This window comes from Chiloscyllium plagiosum, chromosome 7 (genome assembly GCF_004010195.1).
Source record: "Chiloscyllium plagiosum isolate BGI_BamShark_2017 chromosome 7, ASM401019v2, whole genome shotgun sequence".
Taxonomy (NCBI): Eukaryota; Metazoa; Chordata; class Chondrichthyes; order Orectolobiformes; family Hemiscylliidae; genus Chiloscyllium; species Chiloscyllium plagiosum.
The window spans coordinates 90831589-90839661 of NC_057716.1; the positions used below are offsets into that span (position 1 = coordinate 90831589).

Here is an 8073-nt window from a genome sequence, read left to right on the forward strand (position 1 = left end):
TCTGGGTTCCCATGCCCCTGGAGTTAGTTTAAACCCCCCCTCCAAGAGCACTAGCAAACCTCCCCCCAAGGATACTGGTGCCCCTCAGGTTCAGGTGCAGACCATCCTGTTTATAGAGGTCCCACCTCATATTACAGTGGAGGAGGTTCTGGATGGCTTAAGATGCATAAAAGTGAATAAATGCCAAGGACCTGATCAGGTGTATTCTAGAACTCTGTGGGAAGCTAGGGAAGTGATTGCTGGACTCCTTGATGAGATATTTGTAACATTGATAGCCACAAATGAGGTGCTGGAAGACTGGAGGTTGGCTAACATGGTGCCACTGTTTAAGAAAGGTGGAAAGCAAAAATGAAGGGAACTATAGACCAGTGAGTCTGACATCGTGGTGGACGGGTTGTTGGAAGGAATCCTGAGGGACAGAATTTACATGTATTTGGAAAGGCAAGGACTAATTACGAATAGTCAACATGGCTTTGTGCATGGGAAATCGTGTCTCACAAACTAAATTGAATTTTTTGAAGAAGCAACAAAGAGGTTTAATGAGGGCAGAGCAGTGGACATGATCTATATGGACTTCAGTAAGGTGTTTGACAAGATTCCTCATGGTAAACTGGTTAGCAAGGTTAGATCACATGGAATTTAGGGAGAATTGCTATATAGAACTGGTTGTAAGGTAGAAGACAGAGGTGGTGGTGAAGGGATGCTTTTCAGAGTGGAGACCTGTGACCACAAGGATTGGTGCTGAGTCCACTGTTCTTCATTATTTATTTAAATGACTTGGCAGTGAACACAGAAGATAAGGTTAGTACGTTTGCAGATGACACCAAAATAGAAAGTGTAGTGGATAGCAAAAAAGGCTACCTCAGAGTATAATGGGATTTGATCAGATGGGCCAATGGGCTGAAGGGTGAGAGTTGGAGTTTAATTTAGATAAGTGTGAAATGCTGCATTTAGGAAAGGCAAATCACTGTAGAACTTATACACCTAATGATAAGGTCCTGGGGAGTGTTGCTAAACAAAGAGACATCGGACTGCCATTGTTCCTTGGAAGTAGAGTCACAGGTAGATAAGATAGTGAAGAAGGTGTTAGGTATGCTTGTCTTTATTGGTCGGTGCATTAAGTATAGGAGTTGGGAGATCATGTTGCAGCTGTACAGGGCATTCGTTAGGCCACATTTGGAATATTGCATGCAATTCTGGTCTCCCTGTTACAGGAAAGATGTTGTGAAATTTGAAGTATTTGGAAAAGTTTTACAAAGATGTTGCCAGGTTTGGATATTTTGAGCTATAGAGAGAGGCTGAATTGACTGTGGTTATTTTCCCTAGAGGGTGGGAAGCTGAGGGTTTACCTTACTGAGATTTCTAAAATCATGAGGGGCATGGATAGGATAAATAGACAAGGTCTTTTCCCTGGGGTGGAGGAGTCCTAAACTAGAGGTCATAGGTTTAAGGTGAAAGGGGAAAGATATGAAACGGACTTAAGGGACAATCTTTTCTCACAGAGGGTGGCGCATGTATAGCACATGCATGGATGAAGTGGTCGAGGATGGTACGATTACAACATTTAATTGGATGGGTATATGAATAGGAAGGGTTTAGAGGGATATGGGCCAATTGCTGGTAAATGGGATTAAATTTATGTAGAATACCTGGTGGGATGTGATTCCTCCTGGAATAAAGTGTCCAGATCTTTTTCTATTCCCTAATGTGTTGCAGTGTCTGTATTTTTGCCTTTAGCTCACAAACTCTACAGCAATGCTGCTTGAGTTGCAAATATTAACTGCAGATGTATTTACCTTGGATCATATTGGCATTCCGGAACTCCCACATTCTATATTCACAACACATCACCTACCCTGCCATTCTCACTATGTTTTAATTCGTTACTGATTTCATTTTTAATCTTATTTACAGTATATTCACTATTTCTGCAATATCATGAATTGCAAATTTGCCTATCCATGCCAAAATTATAAGTCACAACAAAAACATGCATGGGCATGTATTCACAATTTTTAACCTATTTTTAATGAGCTCTGCACCTGTGAATTTCATAATTCCCAGGGGTTCTCCGCAACAGAACTCTCGCAGCTACGGTGGAATTTGTATTTGCCTTTTCTACATTGAAATGAGCCAGACTAGCCCCCCTCAAAATATTTTAAGAAGATAGCCTAGCCCCTAATGTTTTCTAATTTTAAAGGCAAATGTAAAATGCCATGTTTCAGATGCAATTCGACTTGTCAAGCTACTTGCTGTTATGCAAAACAATTTATTTAAACATTATAGTTAAAATACAGCAAAAGAAAGAAGAACTTAGAATAACTTAACTCTACTGGAAAGCTCAACAGAATAATATATACAGTGATTATTACTAATTAACTGTTCCAATATAACAACATCCCATAAACACACCCCTTGGCAAATTTCAGGAAATAGATTTGTCTCAGATGTAGCTCCAGGAACATAGAAGGAAAAAAGAAGTTAAGAGAATACTCAGAGCCAGGTGACCTTTACTGCAGCTTCCAAACCTGTTGGGACTCCAACAGCAACTGATGCTGAATCTCAATAACTAGAAATCCAGATCAATAAGAACTGGCCACACCCATCCAGGCTGCTTCTATTGTTCCAACTTTAAAAAAAGAATCCTTAAGGCCTCACAAGCTATTTACTTTATTGGAACTCCAACTAGACAGCTCAGCACTCTGTCTTAAAACGTCAGTTTAAAAAAAAAGAAATAACCTCTGAAAGCTACAGCATTGTCACAACATAAAATTAAGCTTAACCTCATTTTTTTTCTCAGAGTGATGTGTGGCTTTAGACCTCTGCCTCAGAAGATGACGGAAGCATGGTCAATATTTTAAGACAGAGGTAGATAGATTCTTGAGTTAAGGGGGATGGATGGAAATGTGGAAATCAAAACATAAACAGACTACCCACAATCTTGTTAATTAGCAGAGCAGGTTTGTGAATTGAAACAATCTATTTCCGTTCCTACTTTGCTTGTTCCTATGTTCTGATGTACTTACCAGGTTCTTTCTCATTTCTTTCCCCACAGCAAAGTAAGAACCCATTTCTATAAAATTAAAATAGCTAGAAAGGGAACAGGAGTAACTCTTTCCCTCAACTCCTTTACTTAGCAAATTGCCAGCACTCTATTCAAAACTGCACTCTGTACTGAGTTACATTGAGTTGCCCCGACTTATAATTAACCAATTCAGAGATGTTATGGCAAACCTCTAAAAAAAGGTAAGACTTGAACCTGTAGATTGTAGTCTAGAGGTAAGGAGATTACCACTTTATCACTAGATCAACTTTTGTGCCTATCCATATGCATTTGAATTGAAGAATTAGATCTGTCCATGTACAGTAAAAGAAATTAACTGATTTCCTTAATCAATGAATTTCAGCTGCTCGCAAGAATATATATATATAAACAACATAATATCCTATATATGTTAACAAATATATAAAATATAATACATTATGTACTATATAATAGCATAATATAATCCTGATTAAGCCTGAATGAAATTTAGAATTTAACTGTAAATTGAAGTTAAATACTGAATGTGAAATACAAATAAAATTAGATTTTTAGGAAGAGGTTAAGAACATCCTTAATCAACAAACCGTGATCAAACTTGCCAAAAACCACTTGACCCATTATATCTGAGCCAGCCAAAAAAAACACCAACTTTCCAGTTTTTGTTCCAGAGCTCTGCTAGTTAAAGTATTTGAGCTGCACATCCAGAAATGAGCTGATGTTTTCTTCCTCTTCTGTTCTTTGAGGCAGTGAGTTCTGTAATGGTTATAATGAAGTCAGCCAGCTGGACAGCATAGAATATGAGTTCCCTGATTGAGGCTGTTAATTTGGTCCATTCAGAGAGCCCTTACTGACAGAGTGTCAGACATTCTGTTTGAGAGCTGGCTCTGAGGGAGCTGGACCAGTGTCATGGACATTCCACACGTAAATAAAGGGCAATTTAGTGATGGGATACTGGCCTCTTCTTTTGTAAAATCACTTAAAGTCCTGCTAGTGATTAAATGCACTCTCATTGACATTAATACATTAATATTTACAATCATCAGTGCAAAATGCACTGATTTTCATCACTATATCTGTCTCATTTTAATTATTATTGCCATTTAAGTAACAGCATGCAGTTCTGAATGTATTAATCTTTTTGTTACATTTTAAATGAGTCCTGTTGTTGTTTCAGAGTTATCGACCCTGTTTGTGGTCACAGGTTTGAAATATGCTGCCGAAGGAATTTGGTGAGTTATCTCATTGCATGCTGTAGATGCTATACATTGTGCAGTAGTGGTGAAAGGAGTGAATATTTAGAACATAGAACAATACAGTGCAGAACAGACTCTTTGGCCCTCGATGTTGTGCCGACCTGTGAACTAATCTAAGTGCATCACCCTACACTATCCCATCATCATCCATGTGCTTATCCAAGGATTGTTTAAATGTCCCTAATGTGGCTGAATTAACTACACTGGCAGGCAGGATATTCCACCCCCTTACCATTCTCTGAGTAAAGAACCTGTCTCTGACATCTATCTTAAATCTATCACCCCTCACTTTGTAGCTATGCCCCCTCATACAAGCTGACATGATCATCCTAGGAAAAAGACTTTCACTGTCTACCTTATCTAATCCTCTGATCATCTTGTATGTTTCCATCAAATCCCCTCTTAGCCTTCTTCTCTCTAATGAGAATAAACCCTAGTCCCTCAGCCTTTCCTCAAAAGACCTTCCTTCCAGATCAGGTAATATCCTGGTAAATCTCCTCTGCACCTTTTCCAATGCTTCCACATCCTTCCTGTAATGGGGCGACCAGAATTGTACACAATATTCCAAGTGCAGCCACACTAGCGTTTTGTATTGTTGCAGTATGATATTTATGGCTCGAGAACTCAATCCCTCTATCAATGAAACCTAACACACTGTATGCCTTCCTAACAGCACTATCAACCTGGCTGGCAACTTTCAGGGATCTATGTACATGGACTCCAAGATCCCTCAGCACATTCACATTACCAAGAATCTTTCCATTGACTCAGTATTCTGTCTTCCTGTGATTCTTACCAAAGTGAATCACCTCACTTTTTTCCACATTTAACTTCATTTGCCACCTCTCAGCCCAATTCTGCAGTGTTTCCAAGTCATCCTGCAACCTGCAACATCTTCCACACTGTCCACTATTCCACCGACTTTCGTGTCATTTGCAAACTTACCAACCCATCCACCTATGCCTGCATCTAAGTCATTCATAAAAATGACAAACAGCAGGGTTCTCAAAACAGATCCTTGTGGCACACCACTAGTAACCGGACTCCAGGCTGAATATTTTCTATCAACCATCACTTGCTGCCTTCTTACAGAAAGCCAGTTTCTAATCCAAACTGCTAAATTATCCTCAAACCCATGCCTCTGCATTTTCTCCAATAGCCTACCATGTGGAACCTTATCAAAGACTTTACTGAAGTCCATGTACATCATGTCAACTGCCCTACCCTCATCCACATACTTGGTCACCTTCTCAAAAACTCATGAAGTTTGTGAGACATAGCCTGCCCTTAATGAAACCATTGAGGAGAAAGTGAGGTCTGCAGATGCTGGAGATCAGAGCTGAAAATGTGTTGCTGGAAAAGCGCAGCAGGTCAGGCAGCATCCAGGGAACAGGAGAATCATTGTTTCGGGCATAAGCCCTTCTTCAGGAATCATTCCTGAAGAAGGGCTTATGCCCGAAACGTCGATTCTCCTGTTCCCTGGATGCTGCCTGACCTGCTGCGCTTTTCCAGCAACACATTTTCAGCTTAACGAAACCATGTTGACCATCTGCAATCAACTTGTTGCTTGCCAGATGATTATAAATCCTATCTCTTATAACCCTTTCCAAACCTTTTCCTACAACAGATGTAAGGCTCACTGGTCTATAATTACCTTGGTCATCTCTACCTTCTTGAACAAGGGCACAACATTTGCAATCCTCTGGTCCTAAACCTGTAGATAATGATGACTCAAAGATCACAGCCAAAGGCTCCAACATCTCCTTGCAAGCTTCCTAGAGGATCCTCGGATAAATGCCATTCAGCCCAGGGGACTTGTCTACTTTCACTCCTTCTAGAACTGATAACACCTCTTCCTTACTAACCTCAATCCTTTCTAGTCTAATATCCTGTATCTCATTCTTCTCCTCGACTAAATTCTCCTTTTCTGGAATGGAAACAAATGAGAAATATTCATTTAGCACCTCTCCAATCTACACAGAGTTCACGCACAACTTTCAACTCCTTGTTGCCCGCACCACGTGCTAGTGAGGCAAGGAATAGGGAGAGAGAGGAGTTGAATACGTGGCTACAGGGATGGTGCAGGAGGGAGGGTTAATGGATTCTTGGATAATTGGGGCTCTTTCTGGGATAGGTGGGACCTCTACAAGCAGGATGATCTTTATCTGAACCAGAGGGGTACCAATATCCTGGGGGGAAAATTTGCTAAGGCTAATCCAGCAGGGAGATGGGAACCAAAATTGTAGTTCGAGTGTAGAAAAGGTTGAGAGTAGGGAGGTCCGAAATCAAGTTTCAGGGACGCAAGATGGCGCCAGCAAGCAAGAAGTTGGTTTGAAGTGTGTCTACTTCAACACCAGGAGCATCCGGAATAAGGTGGATAAACTTGCAGCATGTGTTGGTACCTGAGACTTCGATGTTGTGGCAATTTCAGAGAAATGGATAGAGCAGGGACAGGAATGGTTGTTATATGTTTCAGTAAGAACAGAGAAGATGGTAAAAGAGGGGGAGGTGTGGCATTGTTGGTCAAGGACAGTATTACAGTTGCAGAAAGGATGTTTGGGGATTCGTCAATTGAGGTAGTATGGGCTGAAGTTAGAAACAGGAAAGGAGAGGTCACCCTGTTGGGAGTTTTCTATAGGCCTCAGAATAGTTCCAGAGATGTAGAGGAAAGGATAGCAAAGATGATTCTTGAAAGGAGTGAGAGAGACAGGGTAGTTGTCATGGGGGACTTCAACTTTCCAAATATGGACTGGAAACAGTATAGTACGAGTACTATAGATGGGACAGTTTTTGTCCAGTGTGTGCAGGAGGGATTGCTGACACAGCATGTAGACAGACCAACAAGGGGCGAAGCCACATTAGATTTGGTATTGGGTAATGAGCCCGGCCAGATGTTAGACTTGGAAGTAGGTGAGCACTTTGGTGATAGCGATCACAATTCTGTTATGTTTACTTTAGTGATAGAAAGGGATAGGTATATACCACTGGGCAAGAGTTACAGCTGGAGGAAAGGCAATTACAATGCGATTAGACAAGATTTAGGAAGCTTAGGATGGGGAAGGAAACTGCAGGGGATGGGCATATTAGAAATGTGAAGCTTATTCAAGGAAAAGCTACAGTGTGTCCAAGATAAGTATGTACCTGACAGGCAGGAAGGAAGCTGTAGAGCGCGGGAGCCGTGGTTTACGAAGGAAGTGGAATCTCTGGTCAAGAGGAAGAAGAAGGCTTATGTTAGGATGAGATGTGAAGGCTCAGTTAGGGCACTTGAGGGTTACAAGGTAGCCAGGAAAGACCTAAAGAGAGAGCTCAGAAGAGCCAAGAGGAGACATGAGAAGTTGTTGGCGGATAGGATCAGGGTAAACCCTAAGGCTTTCTATAGGTATTTAAGGAATAAAACAATGACAGGAGTAAGATTAGGGCCAATCAAGGATAGTAGTGGAAATTGTGTGTTGAGTCAGAAGAGATAGGGGAAGCACGAAATGAATATTTTTCAACAGAATTCACTCTAGAAAACGACAATGTTGTCGAGGAGAATATGGAGATACAGGCTACTAGACTAGGTGTGATTGAGGTTCACAAGGAGGAGGTATTAGAAATCCTGCAGAGTGTGAAAATAGATAAGTCCCCTGGGTTGGATGGGATTTATCCTAGGATCCTCTGAGAAGTCAGGGAAGAGATTGCCGAGTCTTTGACATTTAAATCATAAGCCTTTAAATCATCATTGTCTACAGGAATAGTGCCAGAAGACTGGAGGATAGCAAATGTGGTTCCCCT

At 41.0% G+C, this 8073-nt stretch overlaps 1 long non-coding RNA gene across 1 annotated transcript in view; it reads left to right on the forward strand.

The window, feature by feature from the left end:
- The window catches only part of LOC122552039, a 51194-nt gene that overhangs the window by 29230 nt on the left and 13891 nt on the right, over positions 1-8073 (forward strand). Inside the window, exon 2 of the long non-coding RNA XR_006312277.1 lies at positions 4221-4275. This is a non-coding gene — a long non-coding RNA (uncharacterized LOC122552039). The remainder of the gene's footprint in view (positions 1-4220; positions 4276-8073) is intronic.